General features: G+C 44.7%; 1 protein-coding gene across 1 annotated transcript in view; it reads right to left on the bottom strand.

The window, feature by feature from the left end:
* The window catches only part of Elovl6 (ELOVL fatty acid elongase 6), a 107,434-nt gene that overhangs the window by 31,701 nt on the left and 47,987 nt on the right, over positions 1-27,746 (bottom strand). The window lies entirely within an intron of this gene.

The following is a 27,746-nucleotide window of genomic DNA, read 5'->3' as shown; positions in this document are numbered from 1 at the left end:
TGGAGAGATGGCTCAGTGGTTAGAGCACCGACTGCTCTCCCAGAGGTCCTGAGTTCAAATCCCAGCAACCACATGATGGCTCACGACCACCTGTAATGAGATCTGATGCCCTCTTCTGGTGTGTCTGAAGACAGCTATAGTGCACTTATATAGAATAAATAAAATAAAATCTTCTAAAAAACCATTCCATAGTAAATAGTTTAAATGGATGATTAGATTGGAAAATAAACGTGTAAACATTTGGAGCCTATGTAAGGACATCGTAGGAGGGTGGTCATCGTCGGAGTTCCATCACAGCACGGCAGAAGTTCAATTTTTGGTGGGGGCTGTTAGATAGGTCAGCAAGGTACCAGGACCCCCAAGTTCCCACTAACTACTGATTTGTTACTGTACAGTTTCGTGATGCCGTGCAGAGAAAGAGTGAGACAATGAGGGGGTTGGGATGGGGACTTCAGGAGCCTGGCAAATAGTTTAAAGCACACTTCTAGAGATAGAAACCCATCTCTTAGAATGGGTATTCCCAAGGCAACTAACTAGACTGAGAGGAAAATGGTGGAATAAACTGCAAGCTATAGCATGGAAACCAAAATATGCTAGAGAGCGGAGCATGTAAAATGCTTCATAAATTAGTCCTCTGATTGTTGGCATTTACTATTTACTCAGGAGACAGCGCCCCTTACGTACACCTACTTGCTGAGCCGCACCTTGTGAACCTGATTCCAGGAATCAACCAAATGTAACCCAACCACACCAAAAGTGCCAGCTGAGAAGACAGGCCTGGCACAAAGCAGGCTCTGACTGAACACATGATGACAATCTCATGCTATCAAAGCTATTTTTAAACAGGGCAAACAACGGCACATTGATACCAGAGGGTCCTCAGTAGACACTGAACAGATGGGAAGTTGGGGACACTGAAAGAAAAAAAAATTTATTTCCCCGGCAGTGTATTTTAAAACGTCTGAAGAAAAAACTATTCAGAAATAGATCATGGCACATTTTCCTCCTCTGACAAATATTTTTCCCTCAAACACAAAGTGAAAAAAAATAAGGCAATTTTATGGAAAGAAATAACCAGGCTGTTATTCAAGAGGTTACTCTCGTCCGTAAAACATACACATGACTGTATTTTTTGACTCTAAAATCTCCCAGGGGTGTGGTATTAGATCACATAGAATGAGACGCTGCTGTTTCTACACGCATTTGAAGATACATAAAACATGTAACGCTCACACATAAGCAATGACTTTCTAAAGGAAAAGGAGAAATGGAACCCTGCTGTTAATGCAGGCAATGGCAGCGGTAGACAGCATGATTCTTTTCTTCTTAATTAGAAAGGTAAAGGGTTAACAAGTTACTGCACGACGCCTTTCTTTACCTAGGAATTCTCTTGTGTGGACACCGCACTGAAAGGCCCTATCTCCCAATCCTAATGACCTCACCTTCTGCTAAAGTACTACATCCATTTTAGAGAAAAAGGAAAGTTTAGAGCTGAAGTAGCCCTGAGGCTTGCCCGTTCTTCTCAGTAAACTTCAGCTGAAAGGGGGGTTGGATCTCCACGTGCTGACTCCTAGGTAAGAAGGGCTCCTTGGGTGACCACTGAATAACTGAGCAGAACAGTTTTATGGGGAAAGCCCCAAGGCACACACCATCAATGCTCCAACTGCTGAATCCCCCAGATCTGTCAAACGTTCGTCCACATCCTCCCAGTTTCCTTGAGAATGCTCAATACATTCCCTGGGGATGACTTCATTTTTTTTTTTTTTAAAAAAAAAAGATGTATTTTCATTCGACATGTCTGAGTGCTTGCTTGCATACACGCATGTGCACCCCATGCACGCCTGCTGTCTGAAGGGGCCAGAGCAGGTCATAGAGTCCCCCGGAACAGGAGTTACAGAGAATTGGGAGCAGTCAAGTGGGTATTCAGAACTGAACCTGGATCCTCTGCAAGAGCAGCGAGGGCTTTCAATCGCTGAGTCATCTCTCCCAGCCCTCAGCATTATTTCTTAGCCACAAGCCCTGGTTTCGGATGCATGGATTGAATCTCTTGTAATCATATGACCACCATAATCTTGTAATCAATAAAATGATGTCATATCATTCTAAGTCAGCCAGAGGAAAATGTACTTCAAGGACCAAAGAGAACATTCCTTTAAAAACCTTCCATAATTTCAGGCCTGTTAGCAACCCTAACATCTAAATAGAGAAGGGAAGATCAGGAGCTTCAGCTGTTTAGCAAGTTTGAAGCCAGCCTTAGCTGTGGGAGACCATTTATCTGAGGAAATTATCAGTCAACAGCTAGGACCTCCAAGGGAAACAGACCATGGCCCAGAACCGGAGAATTATAAGGAAACTTACAAGTAGAGTCTAGGGAGAGGCCACGCCCCTCTTCCACAGTGGAGGGAGTAAGAAGGGTCTTGGTATTAGTAGCTCACAGTCACTGTATACACTGGTCAAGACCACTCTAAACAGTCGTGGTTAATACCAAAATGGTCGGGAGTCAGAAACAGATTGTCTCAGGCTCTGTGTGAGTCCCAGACAGTCAGCAATGAGGAAGCCATCGGCTTAAGAGCCACTGCACCTCCAGGCATCTTCTACTTTGGTGAAATGCAAGTCATGCTTTGGATGAGTTTGAGTTAAATGGGGTTTTTCCATAAAGAACAAAATCATGGCACTTGCAAGGAGAATGAATTAAACTGGGTGTCTTAATAACAAGCAAAAGAAGCAGATTCAGAAAGACAAGTGGAGAGTGCTCCCTCTCACATGTGAAAGTCGGATGAAAGAAGAAAGCAAGGAGGGAGGAGGAGGGGGGGAAGAGGATGAGGGAGGAGGAGAGGGAAGGATGAGGGAGGAGGAGAGGAGGAGGGGGATGAGGAGGAGGGGAGGAGGAGGGGGATGAGGAGGAGGGGGAGGAGGGGGAGGAAGGGGGAGGAGGGGGAGGAGAAAGAGGAAGAGGAAGGAGGAAGAGGAGGACGAAGCTTGACAGCAGATAGGAGACTATTTGGTGAGTGGCCAGCAGGAGGAAGGAGGGTGATGGAAGGGATGTGATTCAAAGTACATTACCTGTGTGTGTGAAAACACAGAGTAAAAAGCTTAAGACTCCCTCGGTAGGAGAGCCACCCACTGAAGTATTAACACATGCTTCAAAAAGTATAACTACTTTCCCACTGTGTGGAAGGTTTGGCAATCTGGGCCACTGAACTGGCTTGGAATAGGTCTTCCAGCCTGTACCTCTGTGGTAAAGGTTCAACTGAAGTCAGGTTGAGCGAGTCAGGCTGAAGTCAGGTGACCGGTGGCTGGCCTACTATTATTTAGGGCGGATTAATGCCCTGAAACTTCAATAGGACTCCAACAATTCTCCATTTTCCTGTAGGCATCCAGGGATGGGAAGAATGGGGTTACTACAATGCTTGACTATCAGATATTAGTAATTTCTAGGTAGCGCAGAGTTACTCTGCTTAATAAACCTTAATGTTCATCATACCACACAGCCCTTACTCACGGGAATTTAATAAGTACTCTCCGGGTGGTGAAACCAGCTGATACTAGGCACCGAACCAAATAAGAGTTAGGCAAACAAAACAAAACAAAACAATCTCTAGCGTGGGGCCTGAGAAGACAAGTCAACAGGTGAGGCTATGAGTTCGAGTCTCCAGCAGCCATGTAAAAAGCCTCTCATGGTCATGTGTGCCTAGAACACCGGCACTGCTGGGCTCAGAAAGGAGATCTCAAGAGCTCTCTGGTTAGTCAGCCTACTGGGAAACGTCTGGTCCAGTGAGAAACAATTCTCAGGAACAAAACCAAAAATCAACCAAATAGCAGAGCCACAAGAAATAATATGGAGAACGACACAAAATAGCACTCTCTTCTGGCCTCTGCAGTGGGGACACAGGCACTGGCATGCATGCACACATGTGGGCGTAACATGTGCACACACCCCTAGTGTGTATGGCTATGTCGGGCCTGGGTTTTTATTTCTTTTAACATGCAGAAACTTTTTGTCCCTTATCCTTCCATCATCAATAGTGAAAGTGAACAATAATGAAATTAGTCTGTAACTAGTAATAATCAGTGTCTATAACTAGTCATGATCAGTGTCTATAACTAGTAATAATAAGTGTCCATAACTAGTAATAATCAGTGTCTATAACTAGTAATAATAAGTGTCTATAACTAGTAATGATCAGTGTCTATAACTAGTAATAGTGTCTATAACTAGTAATGATCCGTGTCTATAACTAGTAGTCATCAATTAAGCAGCTGCTTACAGATTGGGGTTTCCCTACAACACTACTTTATCCCTAATCACTCCTGGAGGATTAGGCTCACCAGAATAACGGAACACCTTGCATAAATCCAAACGCATTTTAAAAAAGACCTCGTGCGATGCCTCTGAAACCAGTACTTAGCCTGCACCTCAGTGCTCACACTGAAAATCTGACAGCTACAGGGCCCTCCTCCAAGAGTTCTTTCATTGATGTTCCAATGAAAGAACTTCTGATGTGGGTGCTATTTCGACACAGGATAAGGACTAATGAGAGGCGGTCTGAGCGCCTTCCTTGGTCTCTTATGTTGTGCCTAAATGGCTTGTTTATGGCTGCCATGCCTGTCCAAAGTATGAAGAAAAAAAATCTGTGGAAGTGAAAACCAATGTCAGAGGAGAATAGAGGAGAGACCTCTGCACCTCCCAGTTCAGTTGATATAAAAAAAGGGTCTACACTGGCTGGGCATTGTGGGGCATGCATCTAATCCCAGCTCTTAGGAAGCAGAGACAGGAGGATCTCCGTGAGTTCAAGGCCAGCCTGGTCTATAGAGTCCTGGTCCAGGACTCTTGTCTCAAAGAGGTAAAATTAAATCAAATCAAAACAGAAAGACAGGGTTTACACTACAAGGGAATCCAAGATGTCTCCAGTTCAGATGCTGGCTCATGCTTTGGCGCAGTCTGGAAAGTAGGGATCCTGGAAAGCAAAGCGGACAGCACTTGGCTTTGGTTGTCAAGGTGTTTCGGATTAGGTAAGAAGATAAAAACGATCTTTTCTTGAGATAAGTTCTCAGGCTGTACTCTTGATGTTCCAGGGATGGGTGAAGTCTGTCACATTTTGGCAAATTCTAAGATTTCCAAAACAATTTCTTTTCCTATGGAAGGGATCAGAATTTCCTCAGTAGTTTTGTTAAGTGTTTTAACATGCTTTGAAATCCTGAAAAATAAAGTTTGTGAATAAACAGAAATATACCTGGGATTAATAGAGGCTTGGAGATGAGAAGGCGAAGCTGGTAAACTAACAAAAAGGGCGGTGTTCTCGTCGTTCGGTTTTGACCCGAGAACCTCAGGAATGTGTGATCTCTGAGCTACTTTGGGTGCAAACGCCTCTCTCTCACTCAGCCCCCTTCCCCAGGTGCTAATTTGGAGATCACAGGTTTTCCTTATGTATTTCTTTAAGGTGAGAAAACCATGGTTTTGGAATTCAGTTTTTCTCTTTTAAAGCAGGCCAAAGCATAATTACATTCGGTGAAACTAACATCACCACAGGCATCTTCCCACTAAGGTCTAGACCTCGTAGGCGCAGACCTGGCACAAGGCTGCCCATGTCGGCAAACAATGCTTCCTATTCACCACATTTTAAAGAAGGAAAATGGGGTGCCTGGTTATACCTGGAAACAGGACCAGAGTGGGAGAGTGTGCAATCAGATATAACAGTCCTCAGTCAAAATCGAAGCAGGAGGTTCGAGTACCAGCATCCTGGTAAAAAGCCAGTCACAGGGGTGCATCCAAGGACATGAAGCTCTCTGACTAGCCAAACTAGCCTACGTGGTGAACTCTAGGCTAGTGAGAGACCATGACTCAAAAAAAAGGTGGTCAGCTCCTGTACAATGATTCCTGAAGTTGACCTCTGACTTGCACAGGTACACATGCACAGGAATTAGCGCACGCCTGTACACACACCCTCAACAAACCAATAAAATTAGACCAATCAACCAAATAAACTACTCCAAATCCAGCATCACTCATCCTTCCTTTGTGGATTAATAAGCCTGTCCAAGATACTATTTTAGAGTAAAATTTAAAAGTCTGCTTCCTTGACAGGAGTGGCAACTTATAGGCCTTTAGTCCTAGCGTGTGGGAGGCAGAGGCAGGTGGATCTCTGTGAGGTGACATAGTTGGGGCCTGAGAAATGGCCCACCAGTTAAGAGACCTTATTGCTCTTGTAGAAACCTGGGCTCAGTTTCCAGCATGCCTTATAAACCCCTGTAACTCCAGCTCCAACAGATCTGACAACTGTCCTAACTGCACATACACTCACCTAGGTGTACGAACATACACATAAAAAGTAATACATTTAAAAGAACGAACTAGATTTGCCGGAGAGCTAGAGACCACAACTGGACGTGCACCGCAAGCTACAAAGTAAAGTTAAGGATGGGAACCGTGTTTCCAGTGTTTCCATGGTGACCTCTAGTTGAGTGAATGCACCCATCACTGACTTTTCCCTTGATTAAAAACTCAGGAGGAAAAGGGAGATGCCGTGAGAAAACACAGCAAATGCTATTTCTAGGGCGGAGAGGAAACGGTTCTACAGCCATGACAATGATTATCTCACAGTGGGAAATTAAGCTTGAGCAAAAAAAGTAGCCATGCGTTTGAAGCTAACAAACTGAAAAATGACTTAAGCATTGTTTTTAACCAGAGATTGTGGCCCATTAAACCAGGAAAGGAATATGGATTTGATTTCTCTTGAAAATAATGGCAAAGTTTTTACTCAGATATCCATATTGCTCCTTCAAAATCCGAACACACATCCCCACAACGGAAACCATTACTGTGCGCAAGTAACACAAAGTACAGAAATATGGGAAAAAAATTCCTAACAACAGACATCTTCACTCTCAATAGTAATTAAAAGCCTTTGACTCTTACGCTTAAAAGCAAACGAAATCTGAAAGCGCACTCCTTCGGCAACATAGTTGGATTGGATTAGCTTCAAAGAATATCGGTGGTTGAGACAAGAGTTTTTAATATTATGGTATGGAGGTTACAAGTTTGAACTAAGTCTCTTGTGGCTAAAGTCAAGGGGGCCAAAATGGCTGCTTCCTCCTGGTGGCTCCATACAGAGACTGTTTTCCCGCCCTTCACAACACAGAGGCCCTGGGCTTTTGTTACCTCACCTTCATCTTCCAAGCATACTGTCCCCCAAGCCACACTGTCAACTTCTCTGACTCTTGTCCTTTGGCTCCCTTTCCAGGGCTCTTGCAATTACTACGGGCCTATGAGATCATCTATGACCACAGCCAAGAAAGGTGTTCCGATCTCAAGGGCCCACGAGGTTTGACTGGCTCCATTTATTCCTTATCCATCTCCCCATCTCAAGTCTCCTAACCTCTGCACAACTGCAGAGTCTCTGACAGAAAGTAAAGGGAAGCAGTCACAGGGATGCAGGGCTAACCCACGCACACCTCTGAGGAGCTCTTACTCAGTTTGCCATGGAGACCCTTGAGTTCACCTACAGACTTCTCCACTAACACCAAGGACAATAGGAGGTGATACTTTTTGTCCCTAGGAAGACATGTGATGACATTATACATCTTCAGTTAAGTGGAAGGTGGTGCCCAGCTCCTAGTATGTGGATGGGGGCTTGGCGGGGTGACACTGAGTTTCAGCCATCCACCGCAGAACGTGACCCAACACCAAGTCTCAATGGTGCTGAGATGGGGAAGCTCTGGATAAGAAAAAAAAAAAAAAAAAAAAAAAAAAACCAAACAAACAAACAAACAAAACCTAAGAAAGATACTAAGAGAAATTAGAAAGCTTAAAGACATCTTGCTGAACTCAGAAACAGCCTCACAAATATGCTTACTGCTGGGATGGTACAGCCTGATGCCCTGCCGGGATGGTACAGCCTGATGCTCTGTTAAGCTCAACTCCCTTTACCGTACCGTATTACTCTAAGCATCCTACATCCAGCAAGGCCTTAGCCAGCAGTCCCAGCTAAAACTGGCAGCCAACACAGGCCCCACATTTCTCCCTTCATCCTTTGAGGACTTCACTAGTCTCACAGAGATGGGACACTGGTCCAGCTGGCCATGAAGGCTTTAGGTTCAATCATCCAGACCGTTGGAGTGCCGCAAGCCTCCTCTACCTGGAGGAGCACCGAAGGCGCGTTTGAAAATGCATCTGCAGACAGGAAAGAAGAGGGTATAGACACCGCCACCGAGGACACCCCCTCGCTCATCCCACACGCGTTCAACTTCTTACAGCCGAGCTCCAAGTTGTCACGATGCTTTTACGTTCCCACCAGCTCAGTCTTCACAAGGTAACTGCACAAAAAGGCAATCTTGACCCAGGAGGGAGCGATTGTTCCTAACCCTCCGCTCCTCGGGTCTGCGTCGTCAGCATGGGAATGATGTCAGGTTCAAGACAAGTCGATCTGATAAGAAGGTTTCTGTGGGAATCGCTCCGTTTCTTAAGGGCCGGAATTGTGAAGAAACTAGGTATTGGCTGTGATGAACAAATTCAAGGTCGTATAAGTGGGAGAAAGAATGACTCAGCCTGTTACATCTCCTCAAAGGCTTTGGCTCTATGTTAGCAGTGTTGCAGGCAGACTTTCCCTCAATAATACAAACAGTTGAGTGTGCCTGGTGGCCATTCCCTCTGTCTGCACCCTGGTCATCGGTTTCTCACGGGGGAACCAGAGCGAGGCCTGCCAGCCAGTGTTCCCAGCCGGCTCAAGCCTTTTATCTTCATAGTTTAGGCGACTTTTATCTTTATATCTATTTCCACATCATTTTCCACAAAGACTTTAGTGTGCCCCCCTCCTTTATTTATAACTTCAAAACCAAGAGGGAAAAAAAAGATACAAAGGCATCCTGGGGGGCGAAATTCCTAACAAGAAAAACGTCAAGATCACTCAGAAAATAAGCACTCATCCATTTCTTTTGAGTATGAAAGACTTTGTTTATCTGTCGGTCTCTGTTGATGGTTAGTTTGTGAGACAGCCCTGAGACGGTCCACGAGTATCTTTTTCATTGGCAAGTCAGGTGATGTTTGGGGCATGGGGAGTGTGTAGTCTGGATGGATTCCTCAGTGTGGCTTCAAAGAAAAAGTTCTCAAAACTCCAGTTCTGACGGCTCTGGCTGTTTCCCCCAAGGCAGTCTCAGAAGAAAAAATGGTCAAGCACAGGGAAACTCAGTCTCTTTTCCCGGGAGAACTGGAAGGCTGATGTCCTCACATTCCCAGGGGCATCCTCTTTAGGTACACACACTGCCAGGATGTGTCAGCCACCAACTGGCACCCACACGTGCTCACTGCATCGCTACAGCAGAGGACAATTTTGCAAAGTCAGCTCTCTCCTTCCACCTGGCTTCCAGGGGTCAATCTCAGGGTACATGTAACTCAGCAAGCTCCTTAATTCACTGAGCCATCTCACCAGCCCCCAGTTTTTGGCTTTAAGACGGCAAAGCACGGTGGGAACCCCTTTTTTTTTTCTCTAAGAAAGTGTATCTTCCCTTGAGCTGTGTTCAGTTCAGCTATTGTTAAGACAATTAAATTTTCACAGGGAGAAAAATAATACAAGAAAAAAGAAAACCTGGAAAGTAGTGTCCCTTTGCAGGCCTCTGCATGCTTTAAGTCACCAACTGACAACTGTCTTTCCAGAGGTTCTCCACCCATATTGACAGACAGAGTTCCTTGACCACTTAAGGACGGGATGTAATATAAGATGTTTGAGAGGCAGGGGAGTGAGTATCTCAACAGGTAAGTACCTGCTGGATAAGTAAGAGGACTGAGTTTCTGGATCTTTAGCACCAACATCCTGGTGAGTCGTAGCTGTCTTCCTTAATTTTGAATACCCAGGGTCTTACATCAGAGCTTCCCAGAAGTGCCTCTCTATTATATGAATGAATACGTAACATTTTGGATATTTAACAGATGTCGTGTTGCTGGGTATGACAGGCCATACCATTGGTCCTAGAACTCACGACACAGAGCAGGTGGTTCTATGAGTCTGAAGCCAACCTGGTCTACAGTGTGGGTTCCAGGCCAACCACGCCTACACAGGAAGACCCTCTTTCTAAAATAAAACCTTGCACCAGGGGACATATTTTAAGGAAAAAGAAAATATATTAGTGGGTGGGATAAGTTATGCTGGCTATGAGTCTGTGCTTCGAACGTACGAATTTCTAAATCTAGATAGCTTTAATAAAAAAAAAAACAAAAAACAAAAAAAAACCCTCGATTTTATGGCTTTCCTCTTCCCAGGTGCTAAGTGTCCAGCAAGTTCCTGTTAACTCCCTTAGCTTTTTGTTTTGTTTTTAACATTTGTGGCAAGCTTGCCGTGGCTTTGCAGGCAGGTTTCTGCTTCAACAGCTCAGTTGGGCAAGGCTGGAAAACAGCATCTATGTGCCCACTCCTCTGGGGCCTAGCACCACCTACCATTTTCTAAGTGTGACTATTAAAGTCAGCAAAGCAACGTGGACAGGAAGGACTGACATCCGAGCTGTGAATGCACGACCTGTCCTCCTCTGGGTCCTCCTCCTCCTCAGCCAGCAAACTCAAAAGGGCACTGAACTAAGCAGAACATATCGTGCTTTGGTAAGCAAGGGTTGGCCAATATCAAAGCCTATTATTCCGATCAGCCTGAGAGTGAACGGTGTGATACTGTACCACAGGGATTGGAATATTTTGTTCAAAGAAATTTGTGGGGGTTGGAGGAGCAGCGCTGGCTCAAGGTAAAATAAAAGCACGGACTGGATGGATGGCTTGGGCTGGGCTTGCAGAGGCCACAGTGGAAGGCAGGAATGCACTCTCAAAAGTTGTCCTTGGACCTCCACACACATGGCAAGGCGGCATGCACAACCCCACACTCGCATGCACAAACACCACACAAAGGCAGACGGACAGCACCCTCTCCCCCAACACGCACAACGGAAAAGAAATTCAGTGCAAAAGTCACAAGATTCTGAGCTCAGTTGAAAGCGGCCACTTAAAGACATTACTGAGAAAGGGACATGCTAAATAAAGGGACTCTTACTAGCCTTCTCCAGAAGGTGTTTCTGAAGAAAAAAAAGCTTTCTCCTTGTACATATCTAATTCTGTACTGAGCGGCAGTAAGGAAGAGAGTCATAAATATCCAGCCGGTTGATTCAATCAGAAGTTAAAAGACCATGACGTGCTGGTAATTATCCACGTGCATTATTTGCACAAACATTATTTGTTAGGTCCCGAAAGCTAAACGGCAAACTTCTCATTCTTTTCACCACCAATCAGAAGTACCGTTGATCCCTTTCAGAGTAGAGGGCCGAGTTACCACATCTAAATGTTATAAGGGTGGCTTCTCTGCCTTGCGGTGACAGGTGGAGGGCTTCTCACGAAGTGTCTATCCCTGGCCTCTGCCTCTTTGGTATCTATTAGTTGTGGGTATCAAGCTGGAGGACCACAGGCATGGCACCATCATCTAACTATTGGCCAGAGCTTAGCCCTCATTCTACAGAACTGCTGTGGGGTGAACTCAACTGAAACCTCAGCAAATACCAGCTTTGTGACTGGAAGAAGCGCTTCACCCTTTGGCCATTAGTAAACTCATGCTATTAGGTTTTTAATGTCTGCCCTTTTTGCCCATGTGCTCCCATAGATCCTTCTATGGAAGGAAGTCGGAAGGGCTATAAAAGTAACTCAGGTCATACGACCAAAGAACTCTGGAGTTAGGGTCTCTGGTCTACAAATGCCCTCTTTGTGCTCGCTGGGGCTGAGAAGGGCTGAGAACTGAAGAGTGGTAACCCAGTGTTTCAGCCTCGCCAGCCGTCCAGGAGCCGACCTTGTCACAGGGCAGAGTGATCTGGATATGTGGTGACTAGCTAGCGAGACGGCTCGACAAGTAAAGGCACTTGCCTCTAAGCTGGCCACCTGATCTTTTCCTTCTCTGTTGCTCTTGGTTTACTGAGGCAATCTCTCACTGGAACTGGATGGACCTCAGTGGTTTAGCTGGCCAAACTAGCGAGTTTGACCTCAGGCTTCCCTCTCTCTATTTCCCCAGCACTGGCAATGACAGGACACTGCCATGCCCACTCAACTTTTATATGTGGGAGCCGGGGATTTGAACTCTGCCCGTCATGGTTGCTCGGCAACTACTTTATACCTAGCTGTGTCTTCCTAAGTTCAGGTTTGGCTTTGGAGGAGAAACCTGAGTGGAAAGAACGATACACAGTCAACATTTGGCTTCCACACGTACTCGGGTATACACGAGTCCCTCCCCTGCTCCCAGCAAGGAAGGACTGGCTCTTTAAGAAAGCTGCCAAGATAATTTCTTAATTAGACAAGAGACTGACTGTAGGCACATTGATCTGGCTTCACTAGCAAGCTGGTTTTAGGCAAGCGTGAGTCTTGACAAGGATGAGGAAATGGATTTTGAGTTTTCTTGGTGAGTCAGCAGGGAGCAGAGCACTCAGGTGGCTCGTACAGCAAACTTGCTCTAGCGCATGCTCAGAGAGAAGCTTGTCAGACACTGCAGAAACGAAAACCACCAGAAGAAGCCATTCAGTGAGAACAAATGAAACACGCACGACTTTTAATCTAAAAAAGTAAAGCTAGTAAAGCCACTTCCGGCTTTTTACGTGGATGACGGGGCTCTAACTCAGCTCCCCGGACTTGCTCACAATGGCAGACACCTAATGGCCGAGCTATCTCTCTCACCCATGTTCCCACTTTCTAAGTGCCTTTCCCTTCAGTATTTTTCCATAATGGCCTACCCTACAAAAGAGCCTCCCTGGATGTTAATAATACAGATGTCCTAGCTTTAAATAATGAGACTGTACCACAAATCAAAATCAACTGTAGTCTATAATAAAGTTAAACATTACTATTATCTATATAAAAAGAATGAATAAAAATGAAGATGAAAGACTGAATTAAAATGAACAGTGTTGGGGGGCAGGGTTGGTTGTAGATGTAGAACTCTCAGCTACTTCTTCAGCTCATGTCTGCCTGCACGACACCACGCTTTCTGCTATGATGGTGGCAGAAACCTCTGAACTGTAAGCCAGCCCCAATTAAATGCTTTCCTTTTGTAAGAGTTGCCACAGTCATAGCAACAGAAACCCTAACTAAGACAGCTCCAGTGGACCATGCAAAGTTCTGTTTAAATCCAAGCAGTTCAAAGTCAGATGGCTCTACGTCCCAGAAGCCTGGCTTTGGATTTGTGGTATCACTTGGGGATGAAACAGAAGACAAAAGCCTGAACTAATCTTACAGGAGAAGCTAGGTTTACCAGCAGTGGCTGAGGCTGAGGTGAACAGGGTAAGTAAGTGCCATGGTTACAGTCTCAGGTCAGCACACTGCAGGTGGGAAGTACATCAGTGCAGTGGATCAAATAAATGCTCCACAGAGGTGTAAGTGAATAAGGTTCGCACATGCTTTCTGCAAACGTCGCCTCCATATTTATCGATGAGCACTGGGCATTCGGTCAAGGCGGACGCTTCCGCGTTTGTTTTGGGGTTTAATCCTGGGTCAGACATCCCCACCCTGTGTGTCTGGTTTCTAGACTGGGCAACAAAGCACAAAGTCCTCTGCAACCTGGAGATGTGTTTTAGAAGATCCGAGAAAGGCTGGACTGATGAGATGGCGTAAACATGAGACTGGTGAGCAAGGTAACCCACTTGGGGCCTCCAGCATAAGACCAATTTTTTTTTCATAAAAAGAGTATCCTCTTCCACTATAGACAGATCTACCCAAGGGAAGGATTATAAATGTGTCTTTTGACATGGAATTGTACTTTGTAAAAGGTCGAGCATGTTTTCCTCCCAGAAGAGAAAGTAAATACCTGTGAATAGCAAATATTAGCACTGTCTTCTGTATTTCCTTGGGGACACACAACTGCTGGAAGGAAGTCTCTTCCTTCTTGCCAGCTAAATAAGGGTGTTCAGAAGTCCTCGACTCTTGTAAGAGACACCACATCACCAGGACGGACAATAGACCTTGATCTGCCCTGTAAGATGATCCCAATGGGAAGCTAGTGGTAGTAGGCAGGCTCGATGAGGGCCTCTTCATCTTGATTCAATGTCCCCCCCCATGTTTCAGCCTTGCTTTTTCCTCCTAGTGACAACAGAGACAGCCCAATGCTATAGCAATGACTACTTAGGCAGATGTGGCTGATTGGCATGACTCCAAGAAAAGCGTCTGAAAACGCGTCCACACCAGGGGCACACCCTATTTGGAGCCTGGGTCCTCTGCTCCTCTACCTCGGCTTGATTAAGACCTGCTCCCGACAGTAGTCATCTTGAACTGTGAGTCAACACTCTCGGGAAAGACAGAGTGAGACACAAGGGAGCTATTACTGATACCATCAATGAGGTTTCAAGGTCTACATTAGGTTACTCGGACTTGTGATTGAAACACACCTTGTGAAGGAAATCCCCACCTTCTAATCAAGGCCTGGCTTCTTGACTCTTCATTACGACCAGAACAACATAAACATAACACCCTGTCCAAACTAGGAATGGTATAAAGAATTCTGTAGAAATCACATACACGTGCTCATACACACACACCCCTGCACAATAACATCTAAATAGCCTCCTTCTATCAAAACACTGACCTGACCTAACGTACGAAAAGGAACAAGAAAACAGAATTCAAAACTGCACATATTTCCTAACCATCTTGGACTCAATCAGGCCATAAGTTAGTCTACTCACTGGCAGATTAGACTCAACTAAGAAAAGCCCAGGATGTAACCTCTGTTGCCCCGCCACCACCAAGGAAAAAGGAAAGGACAAAGGCCCCAGGAAAATCCCCTTGGGGAAATTAAAGTAACACAGTAGTAAGTAATCTTCAAATCAACCAATGGTTTGGGCATCACCCATCTTGGCAGCTACTGGATAGTTTGCTTGAAGTAACATTGTATCGTGTGGGCTGGGGCATCAATCCCTTCACATACTTACTGAGGCGTGACCTGTCTGGAATTCTCTAGGCGTCTTAGGACGGCTTACATGAACTTCATGTGTAATCACCTCAAGGTATCAAAGGCAGCATGCTTGTGTCTGTACATGAACCGCACACATATAAATATAGGCGGGTGTGCATTTCCATTCACACAGGATAAAGACTGTCAGCAGCCGGACTCCCACTTCTGCACAGGAACTCTGTCTGCAGTTTGGTTTTATCGGTATTTGTTCAATATAACAGAAGCTTCCCAGCTCATTAACACCTACATCTGCACCTTGGACAGTGAAGCAAAGATCACGAGACACTTAGAAAATGTCGGCCAAAGCATCGCTCCCGTCCCCCTGGGCAACTCTGGGCTTTGCACTGAGTCTTAGCTTCTGTGAGCATTGTGAGACAGCGCGCTTAGCAAAGCAGTTCTTGTGTGCATTATTTTTCACCTGAACTATTCGAATTGTTTGTTTATGTCGATCAAAACCGGCTATGGGATTTCCAAATCCCCCACGTCACTTTAGATAGGCGATCTTTTCTCTGAGAGCTGCCTGTTTTGTAAACATGATGCATACTTTTAGAATTATCAGCAGCAAATCCAGCTTACTGCAGTGGGCGTGAGGCACACAACAATATGATGAATGGATGCAATAGACTTACTTTATTTGTTATAAAAATATTCATTAAATACCCATTTAGTAAGTGTTACCTTAGAAGATGGGTGCAGTCTTCCAAACACACAAACACATAGCAACACATACAACAACCCTGGCAAACAGGAGACAGAAACGAAAAGATCAAGACTTCAAAGCCAGCCTTACACATGAAACACACAGACACACACACACACACACACACACACACACACACACACACACACCCCAGCAGGCCAGCATTCTATGCGTTCTATTACTGTTTTCCTTGGTGTAAATTTGGTCTGATTTCTCAATAAAGTTCCTCAACTTCTCATCCACTTTGTGACAATCTCTGGTGTTTCTGCATTTTACACGAGGACAAATGCAACATACTCTGGGTTTTCACAGTGAGGCTCAGTCAGTCCTGCAGCGCCAATACCGCTTCTCAACAGAATCCATACAATTTTAGGATTGCCTGTAATAAAAAGTCCACTCCTTATTGAATAAGTTACATAAAGCTCTTTTAGAAACACGTAAGAAGCAATAAAGAAAATTCATCTGTCTTCTTCTAAGCAAGGCGGGACTATGAACAGATATGATCCAGTTTGAAATAAAGTTAGAGACGCAAACGCCCCAGGTTATGACTATTGATTCTGTTTTCCCATGAACAGCTTTCTGCAAGGCCACCATTCCCTTAATTATTCTGTCTGTGCCCGATGGCCAAGTGAGCATGACCCTTGGGACAGCTGGCTCGGGACCAGTCAAGGTTTTCTGAGTTCATATCACCTTTATATTTCAAGCCTTTAAGTATTTCTTCTTAAAGTCCCCAAGTGTCTCTTCCTCAAACCATTTTTTTTTTGGTTTGTTCGTTTTGGTTTTTTTTGTTTTTGTTTTTGAGGCTAAATTAACAAATGCCTCTCCTGTACCACCACACAGAGCCTCAAAGTTGGGGTAGAAGGAAGAGGAAGGTGGAAATCAAGGGAAATGAAGACCTGGCAAGGAACGTGACCCCACACGTTCCAGTGTTTTCTGGGACTGTCAGCTAAAGAGCCATGAAACCAGGCAACTGCAGAATTAGCCCCCCACCCCCACCCCGAGTCCCCTTTCTTGCTGGAAGGCCAAGGGCACCATGACATTAAGTAGCTAAAGACATCAGAGCTGAGAAAGGAAATTAGTAACTCTGGAAATCTTAAATATATCCCTCCTCATATACAGATCTGTCAACAAATAAAACCTAATCGTTCTTATTTCCTTAGAAGACTAGAAGTCAAGAGAACTTCAGACTTTAGAGTTTATAGGAACAACTGTGAGTTCTAGAAAGAACTAGACATCAATAATTCCGACTTGGATCCAGGATTAAAATAACCTTTCAAAAAAGCAGTGACCGGGATGACCAGACAGTCACTGCAATTTTTTAACCATAGATTTTTTTTCCCTTTAACCCTGTAATGACAGTTCACGGTTCACAAAATACTTTAGCACAACACAGATTTTCTTGACAACAGAATTTCACTCTTATAGAACACAGTAACCTTCCTTTTTGTGATTACTCCCTATTACGTTCATTACCCTGGCTAACACGCACCGGGTTAACATGCTGAGGTCAAAGTCACTCAGACATGGAGCCAACTGACCTTTCACCCAGAAAAGCCTCACTCTGGAACACCAGCAGCCCTGGCTTTACAAGCAAACACTTCAGAATTTATGTTCCCATCAAATCCATCTAAATGAAAAGGGTAGAGCCAAGCCAGTACTAACAGATTCCTCTAACTTACTGATAGAATCTGGGGAACTCTCACCTATAATTCTGACACTAAATTTCCTTGACAACACACACGTGTTTCATGCCAATACAACAACACTTTTTGTCGTGCTAGCAGAGCTGCCCAGAACTCCTAGACAGTTGTATTCAGGAACGATGACTCTGAGTTCTGACGAGGTTGGGAATTAGTGGAAGCCCATATCATTGTTATGAGGCAACATTATAGCCTTTTACGAGTAAGATCACAAAATGGACCCATTAATGACTAATGCATTACAGACCAGGGTTCAAAGCCAGACGCATTCTGTTGTTGGAAATATGTAATCTCAATCAGAGGTTTCTGCCCCTCCAATTATCATTCAATTCCCAGATAAAAGGCACAAAACCTTTATATTTATAACGAGCCTTTACAGCCCCAGAGCAGGCAAGTATCTACCCTCTACACTATCGTGTCTACTTTCCTGCCATTAACTACGAGATATGACTTGCCATGTTCCGCCTGGGCCTGCCCTCATGGTCAGTTCTCCTTCCTTCATGGTGCCTTCTCTCTCCACCTGCACTCTCTTCCTCCCTTATGGTCCTCCTCAGACCCCCAGGCCAGGAACTAAAACGCTGCCTACCTCTCTTCCGCTGGGTTATAGGCTGTTGGCATCTTTATTCAACCAATAGTCTTAAGTTAATGAACAAGGCTACAAAGTATCACTTGGTGTGTGTGAGGTTCTCCTCATCCCTGTGGCAACCAGATCTCTGAGGTGTGTTAACAATGCAGGTCATAGCAAAGGACTGAATCTCAACAAGTTCTTTATTCTTCCGGCAGCTTCTGCTTAAAACCTTACGTAGAGACTTCCGGTTCCCTACGGCTTAGGTTCAGCAACATAGCTTAAGGAGGCTGTCTGTCTTTCCGGAACGGCATGGGTCACCTTCATCACAGCCAACTGAAAGACCGCTCACAAGACCGGGCCACTAACACTTCCTTCCTGAGGAAAGGGAGGGCTCATGCAGTGCATGTGGTGGCATGCGAGAGACATGTGGCTCATGAGACGGTGGTGGTAGGAGCATGACTCCCAGGTTTAATGGCTGCTGGGGGTGTTAATAGGTAGTACTTGTCTTTCATAGTGGAGACGCCTATAAATTGCCTACTCAAGTAACCCCCGACCCATGTTCCTGTAAGTAACCTCAATTAAACTCATTCGGGACTTTCGGTCAATGGCTGGTGCCTTAGCTGGGATGAGAACGGGTGTACTTGCTAAGAAAACATAATGCCACTGCTACTTGCTGTCACTTAACTGTGATATTTCTTCACTAAGGGATCCACTTCTAAGTTTTAGAAACTTAACTGTCAAGCACCATTCAAAGGACAACCCCTCTCTTCCTTGCAGCATGGGTTTCTGCTGTCTTCTGTTTTAGTCTACAAATACTTCCAGAAATGTAGCACCTTGCCAGGCCCTATTTGAGGGTTGGCTACATGGTGCTGAACAAGACTGGTCACTGACACGAGCCTCACAGAGCTTGTTCTGGTGACTAGGAGAGGCCGGTATTATGCAACGGACAAATAAAAGTAACCCATCAATAAATTATTCATCAGCAAAGCACACAAGGTTCTGTGTATGATGTGGGAAGGCTTCAACAGAATGGAAATGTCTCGCCAAGAAATGGCATCACAGAAGACAGCCTCGATGGAAGGAAGAGGTCCACGGAGAAGAGAATGTATTCCAGAGAACCTGAAGACCAGAATTCATCTTTATCAGGAGCTGAAAACAGCCATCGCGTGGTGATGGGATGGCACACGGTCCACACTGTGCTGAACTCCTGATTCTGAACCATGGTTCAGAATAACTGAACCATTGTGAGCCCAGCACCATCACAGATCAAGCGTGTTAGTATTACCAGCACTTCAGTAAAGGATATCAGGAACTAATGACATCGTCATAGCTCCTGATGCAGACACACGACTGATGAGTACGGTACATCCCTCCTACAGAAACTGGGGCTGCTAAGTTTTATCTCAAGGCAATTATCACGCTTAAATTTTAAGAGAAACAGTGAGACTATGGCTAGGTTGGTTTTTGAGGATGTGCATATTAATTAAGGAAAGAACAAAATGAAATTATCTTCTACACCGGCTGTTTAAATTAGTCCTTGAAAAAAAAATGGAATCCAAGAATATTCACTGGAAGGGACCCAGCATATTTTTATTTGAAAACTGGTTGTGTTTCTGCCCCTTTGGAGACCTTGTCTGTCAGTACGTCACTCTCCTGGGGCAGGCATACGTTGACAGCGATGGCAGCTTAGGTGACTCCGAAGCTACCCCTTTGTCTATTTGGATGATCTTTCTGTTAAGGCTGGGGCATACATTTTGTATGCACACATATCAATTTTTTTTTCCATGCTCTTCTGGACACAGACTTTCCCTCCTCTGTCTACTTTGTCCTTTGGAATTTGGTCTACAAGCAAAGGGGGGAAAATCTGTTACAAAAAAAACACCACTTCTCCTATCAAAAGAGTGTTTCTGACTTAGAATTGTGTGTGCGTCCAGATTCATGCGGCTGTGTGCACATCTATACACATACATGTGTTCATGTCTGTTCTGAGGCCAGAAGTCAATGTTCCACGTGTTCCTTAATTCCTCTCTACATCACTTTTTTGGAGCAGGGTCCCTCACTGGAAACATGGAGTTTGATTTGGCTAGACTGGCCACCAAGGGCTGGGTCCTCCCCTCTCTTTTTCCCCAGGACTAAGGATCCAAATTCAGTCCTCATGACATGTGGTGGGCATTTTATTGATGGCCGCCCGTCCAGGCCCTTGGTTTACAATTGTAAGGCAGAGGTTAGCTTTGCTGGGCTAGGCTTCCCCTTCCCCCGTAAGGACCATAGCCTAGCTCTGTTCGCCTTCCCTGGTCTGCTTCAAACATTCTCACCAACCAACAAGCTGCAAGAAACCTGGGGTCGCCTCCCTTGCAGGCTGTCTCACTCCCCTACTTGATTGTAACTGATTTTGCAATCTCTATGTGATAGATGGCTGTGTCCCGTCATAACCCTTCCCTCGCAGGAAACCTTACATAACCCATCCTTTAGGCTGCTCACTGAACTTTCAGTGCTGGCCCTGTCAGGTACGCTTGGCATTCCCCACTGTTCTCACGCAACCACCATCCAGGATTCATGCACCACACATCCCTCCAGCACACGCTGCTGCACTGACTCCTGTGTGTCCTTCTTCCACAGCTGGCTTTCAGCCCTTTGCTCTCTGGGTCACTTGTGACCAGGACAAGCAGACAGCCTCAGAACTAACTCATCTTTCACAGAAATGTAGTGATTAGGGGAAACACCAACACTGCCTCCGACTTCCCCCTCTGTGGCTTTTCCACCATCTGGTTCTATCTTTCTGATTCCGTGCACACCATTCAAACCCCATTCTCTCCGTGGTCACTCAAACGGCTGCAGCAGTACCGGTTGTCTGAAGAAGTGACCTTAATAAACCACAGTTGTCACCAAGCCTTTTTTTTTAATGGTGGCACTAGGATCTCTTGGGAGCGCTGACGAAATGCTAATGCCTTTTGGGTGTCACAGCACAGTGGGTAGGCAGTCTGACACCAAAAAAGGAAACTTGATAAAATTACAGAAGCTCTTTGCTTCTTATCTAATTTCCTCGTGGGCAAAATGTCTCCCTCTTCATTCTGGTATAATGAAATTATTGATTCTAAAATGAGTAGTTCTCCTGCCTGAATGGGATGTTTCCTGATTGAATCCCCCAAATGCTGTTGCCCTCTACTGTGAACCGGTTTTGAAATATTTTCGATGTGTTTTCTTCACAAGGAAAAGTTACCACATCCCCACAGAGGTATCCTTTCGTCTATGACAGGCAGGTGGGAAACAGAGCGGGTAGTTTGCACCTCCCTTCAACCCAAGGACAGGATCTCTGGACCCCAAAGAATTTCATCCTCCCAAGGAACGATAATTTTTGGTATGTGCCGTTTAGACTGTGGATGTGAATGTCGGAATTTCCTCCTTGTCTATTGTATTTTAAGACCTCACTTTTCAGCCGTGTGCTTTCGCTTGATTTAGCAGGCTGTAAAAGTGTATCCTCCCTGGTTCAAAACAAGCTCGGAGCTTCTATGGTTTCTGGCAGAGAAGCTGCAGATGAGGGTGTGGGAGCTTATATTTACTGTCTCCTCCAGCCCGTGTTTAACAGTGACATTAGACTGGGCTTTGACACTCAAAAGAAAAATCAATCGACACATGTGTTTCCTGAGACTATTAAATGGTACTCTGGGATTTAAAAGTGCATTACTCCTTTTTGTTAACCTAAAATAGTAAATTTTTTTTAAAAGATAAAATCCAATGCCGTTTGGATTACGGATCGAAGGTGCTAACTGATAACATTCATTCACCGAGAGGATGACTGCCCAGCCAGTTCGGCGGCAGCAGTGGATTCCCACTGACTTGTAACCGGGTGGACAGTGAGTACAGACGTGGAAGGGGTCTGATGTCTTACTGCAAAGCTGATCTTGCTCCGTATCTGTCAACTATCATCCACCCATGGGTCTTCAGTTTCTGAGGTGTGGTGAACTTCATCCATCCTGGATATCCTGCCCTTTACCAAGGTTTAGCAATATCACACACAGGGTCAATGGAAATCTGCCCGGTTTCTTTAAAGTAGTGGTTCCCGATCTTCCGATGTCTTTAATACAGCTCCTCATGTTGCTGTGACCCCAGCCGTAACATGATTTTCACTGCTACTTCGTAAGTGTAATTTCATTACTGTTTCTGAGTTGTACCATAAATAAATATCTGTGATTTCCAATGGACTTAGGCAACCCCAAAAAGGTCACTACTCATAGGTTGAGAACCATTGCTTTAAAAGACATTGCCAACAGGCTGGAGGGATGCCACAGGCTGGTCTTCCAGAGGACCAGGGTTCGATGCCCAGTTCCCGTATGGCAGTTCATAATCGCCTGAAACTCCAGTCCTAAATGCCTTCCTCTGGCTTCTATGGACATCAGACACACAGTGGTACAAACATACATTCTGGTAAAGCACCCATACACATAGTAATAAAGAAAAGTGTTTAAAATAAACAAATCTCAAAAAAAAAATTAAAGAAACTGGCATAGTTAGCTTTGCTTCTGTTCTAGACAGAATTGACAGATGCAACTTACTTCTCCAGGTGGGCCCGCCAGCACTGTAGCCGCTGACCACTAGGGCTGTCAGTCTCTACAGTTGGTCTACCTAAGGAAGCTGTGATAATTCGATTGGAGGGATGAATAATTAATGTAACAACCAGAAAATCCAATTAACCTGTTCTCTCTCAATAATCGAACTGGTTCTTCCTCCCTAGGACAGATCGTGGCATTCACTTAACCGTGAGTGAGCAGGTGGCATGATTACTGACTCCAGGCTAATTTTTTAAACCATTTAATGTCCCAATGACTGAGAGATTGGTTGGCTGGTCACCACTTCCCCCAACACTGTCATCTACTGATTTTTCAGTATAAACTATCTTTTTTTCTACTTTTTTTCTTTTTTTCGGAGCTGGGAACCGAACCCAGGGCCTTGCGCTTACTAGGCAAGCGCTCTACCGCTGAGATAAATCCCCAACTCCATAAACTATCTTTTAATTATGGGCATACCTTCTCAAAAGTTATTAATTATATCAACACAAAATCTCTTTAACTTAATGGTTTTCTGACTATTTCTCATATAGATGACCCACCAATTTCTTTCAGAGTACATGAAACGACTTATCTCTTTCCAAGTTCCTTACACCCTTAGATCTAGTAAGTTGGTAGCACTGGGGAGAGGGGGTAGTTAAAAGTGACTCCAACTCCAGGGTGATTCAATAGCTCTGGCCTCTATGCCCATACACAGACACACACAGACATACATAGCTTCAAAAAAAATTCTTTAAAGTGAAAAAGTTAATATCTCTCTACCATTGTCTTAGTTCGAGTTTCTATTACTGCAAGGAAACACCATGACCAAAAAAGCAAATCGGGGAAGAAAGATTTATTCAGCTCACACTTCCATATCGGCTGTTCATCGCCAAAGGAAGTCAAGTCAGGAACTCAAGCATGGTTGGAACCTGGGGGCACGAGCTGATGCAGAGGCCATGGAGGAGAGATGCTTTCTGGCTTGCTTCCCCTGGCTTGCTCAGCTTGTTCTCTTATAAAACCCAGGACCACCAGCCCAGGGATGGCACCACCCACAATGGGCTGGGTCCTCTCTCCTTGATCACTGAGAAAAATGCCTTACAGCTGGATCTCATGGAGGCATTTCCTCAACTGAAGCTCCTTCCTCTCTGATGACTCTAACTCGTGTTCCAAGTTAACACAAAACCAGCCGGTACAACCACGTAGGAAGTAGGCTGATACTCAATTTTTGATGAGTACACGAAGAACATTAGGATTTGACATGGGATCATCCCTAACATATAAAAATAACCTCTTCCATGGTGCTAGGTTCAGAAGGTGTCTCAGCCGTGTCTGCTCCAATACATGGAGACTTTTATATTAAGTAAGTTCCTCCACTGTGGTTTTTTTTATTATTATCCTATTATTTTATGTGCATGAGTGTTTTGTCTGCATGTGTGTGCATGTATCACCTGTGTCTGCCTATGTCTGGTGGATGTTGGAAGAGGACAGATTCCTGGAACTGGAGTTACACATGGTTGTGGAGTACATGTAGGTGCTGGGAACTGAACTTGGATCTTCTCAAAGGGCAGCAAATGCCCCTGCCCCTCTCCCTTTCATTGTTGTTTATTTTCATGGTTAAACTCTTCCCTAAAAACTATGTCTGCTTCATTCTTCTGGTGTTCTGTTCCTTTGTGAGTCTCTTGTTCTCCAGGGAAACCAGGAAACACTGCAGGGTTGGAAACATGTTCATGCAACACAGACAAGCGGATTGATGACCACCCAGGAGCTCCTTGACTCTCATGAGCCTCAGCTTAGGGACAAAAATTTATATTTTTGTATAGGAAAAAAAAATCACTAAAAGTTGTAAGGCAGATTATTCATTTATGAGCATCATTTAAGAATGGTACTAGGAGATAAGGAAGAGACTGTAGCCACTATAGAAATTGGGAGATGTTTGGGAAATCTCTGGGCTGTTTCCCAAGCTTCATCTAACACTTTGCCAAGGCAATAGTGAGGATTTCAAACATGTTGTATGCTTCCTGACTGCCCAAAGTCTCACAACTCAGTTACAGCTTCAACCCAGGGGATGCTGGATGATCAGTTGCCTCTCTGCCAAGAGATGTGTGAAAACAGAAAACGTACCCTATGTAGAAAACAGGGAATGGTACAGTTAGTTAACTCTCGAAATGGAGCCTTCCAGAGAAAGAACCCTGCATACATGATGTTGGTACTAAGAAATGACCCGAGGAATGGTCCACTGTGGGAATAAGTTGATTGTCAGCCTACATACAACTTCTTAAGCAAATGGCACCAACAAATGCCCCAGTAACCGAGATCACAACAGTGCCCAAAGTATGTTTCCTCTTCTAGAGATCTATTGAAAGAAATATTTCCCTATGTTGTGGGACAGGGTCTCTTGTAGTGGGCTTGCTCTCAAACACACTATATAGGTAAAGATGTCCTCGAACTCCTGATTCTCCTGGGGACGACTTTGAACTTCTGATCACACTGTCTCCACTTCCTGAAGGCTGGGATGACTTAATGATTTTTTTAAAAGGATTTATTTATTTATTTAATGTATGTAGGTACACTGACGCTGTCTTCAGACACACCAGAAAAGGGCATCAGATCTCCTTACAGATGGTTGTGAACCACTAAGTGGTGGCTGGAAATTGAACTCAGGACCTCTGGAAGAGCAGTCAGTGCTTTTAACCACTGAGCCATCTCTCCAGCCCAACCTAATGATTTAATGATGAAGATTTTATGGTGTATATACAACAAGCACATGCAGCTTATCTAACTCAGGACTTCATGTAACCTGGGTAAGTCCTTGACCAACTCCAACCCTGATCTGCCTCTGAAGACTTTTGACACATATTATAGGTCTTTTATTTTATTAGTTCAATTTAAAATACAATATTTGCATCCGTGGAATGGCTTTAAATTTTTAGTTTATATAGAAACACCCACCCTAAAAATGTCTTTTCAAATTGGAAAAAAAGGATGAAGATAACAGCTCCCTGTCAACATCCAAGGAAAGACTCTGTGTTTCTTTCTACAAACTTCCTGCGGATCCACATTTCATGGGATTCCCTATGGCTATTCAGATACACACTAAAATCTTATTGGCACTGCAATTAAAGAATTTGTCTTCCATCTTAAAAAACCAAGGGGCTGGGGATTATAGCTCAGTGGTAGAGCGCTTACCTAGGAAGCACAAGGCCCTGGGTTCGGTCCCCAGCTCCGAAAAAAAGAACCAAAAAAAAAAAAAAAAAACAAAAAAAAAAACCAAAACCACACACACGCAGTAACAGGAGCGAGTCACTTTCACCCATCATAATATGAGAGAAGTCTTGAAAAAAAATATAAACCAAGGAACTAACAAAGCAATTTGATAGTACAATATTGACTCTGTCAGTGTGGTGGTTTGAATATGCTTGGCCCAGGGAATGGCGCTATTAGGAGGTGTGGCCTTGTTGGAGTAGGTGTGGCCATGGAGGAAGTGAGTCACTGAGGGTGTGGGCTTTGAGACCCTCCTCCTAGCTACCCAAGACAGTCTTTTGTTTCCCTTCAGAACAAGATGTAGAACTCTCCGTTCCTCCAGGGCTATGCCTGCCTGGATGCTGCCATGCTTCCTGCCTTGATGATAATGGACTGAACCTCTGAACCTGTAAGCCAGCCCCAAATTAAAAGTTATTCTTATAAGAGTCGCCTGGGTCATGGTGTCTGTTCACAGCAATGGAAACCCTGAGACACACAGGGACATTTTCTAGGGCACAGTAGATAAGAGCAAGTATCGTCATCATGTATTTCTGTGGGACCCACCCACAGAACCAGGTATGCCCGCATTTTATGTAGATAGCCTCAAAAGGAATGGAGAGCCATGGGGAGTAGCTATGAATACTTCCCACAGAAAAGCTCTCTTCTACTGTTAAACCAAAATATTTGGCTCACTGCTTAAGAACGTAGTTATATAGTGTACTATACTGGTATAAAGATCTGGTCTGCCCACCTCTGTCTGAACTCTGTGATGAGTAAGATTCATGGGAATGCAGTTTTTCCTAGCTCAACATGGCGATAGTCATCAGAATGCTTGGTAACTCAAGAAGTCCTTCCTCAGCACTCCTCCTGCTCTGTGCAGAAAGAATGTGATGGAAGACACAATGAACTCGGATGGAGGCAGTCATTCTCTTGTTAGAGTGCAACCCAAGGATGACCATCACCACTCAAAAGCCCATTCCTTACTGACAGTGTTTTGTTTTTTTTTTTTTTTTTTGTTTTTTTTTTTTTTTTTGGTATCTTTTTCTTTTGGGGGTGGGGTGGGGTAGGGGGACCGGTCAACATGACATAAGCTGGAGACAGCCAAGAAGAAGAAATCTCAATTGAGAAAAATGCCTCCATCCACTTACTTTATCAACTTGATGATTAATATGGGTGGGGCCTAATGCAATATGGGTGGTACCAACCCCAGGCAGGTGGGTGGTCCTGGGCTGTGCAACAGCAGGCTATGCAAGTCAAAAGGAATAAGCCAATAAGCAGCGCCCCTCTATGGTCTGTTCCTGCCTCCAGGTTGGCGCCTTGAGTCCCTGCCCTTGGTTTCTCCTCAGGATGGACTGTAAACAGATAGCTCGGGCCAAATGAACCTTTTCTTCCCTAGTTACTTTTGATCAAGGTGTTTACCACCCGCAAAATCAGACTAATAGCATTAACAACTCTTTCAACAGACTCCATTGGCTTGAAAAGCTGAACTAATTACAAGTGGAGCAATTGTATCACTGTGAAGAGGAAGCCTAACAACAAACATACGGTTAAAGATGGAGGAGAGGCCAGCACTTAAGAAGATTTAATTTAAAAGACAAAAGCCATGGACTGCTGAAAGCCTTTCTTCCTGTCCTGTCATCCAGATGCCAGCCACCCTTCTCCTGCCTCCATCTAAACTGCCTTGCTCAGGACAAGTTCAGAGAAGTGTGTGATGGCCATGACAGGGTCTTAGAAGGCTGGTGCTCAGCGTGCTACAATGTAGCCACAGAGATGCTGACTTGGGTGGTCCAGGGTGGAGGTGAATTGTCTTTCTGATGGTGGTGAGCAGGACAGGCTGACACGTGTGCAGGGATGAATCAAGGGAGGGACAGGCTGCATGAAGAGAAACAGGACCCAGCTCTTGGTTAACTGGACTGGCAGAAATAAAGGAGAACAAACCCAGCCAGTGGCCTGGGGCAATTCTCCCCAGCTCCATACTCTCTCAACCTCTAATTTATAGGACGAGACACCCAAATGTACTGGATACCCAGGCAGGAGGCT

Source organism: Rattus norvegicus, chromosome 2 (assembly GCF_036323735.1).
Source record: "Rattus norvegicus strain BN/NHsdMcwi chromosome 2, GRCr8, whole genome shotgun sequence".
In the NCBI taxonomy this organism is placed as follows: Eukaryota; Metazoa; Chordata; class Mammalia; order Rodentia; family Muridae; genus Rattus; species Rattus norvegicus.
Note: the sequence above shows the minus strand (reverse complement) of the source record. Positions and strands in the feature narration are given on the sequence as shown.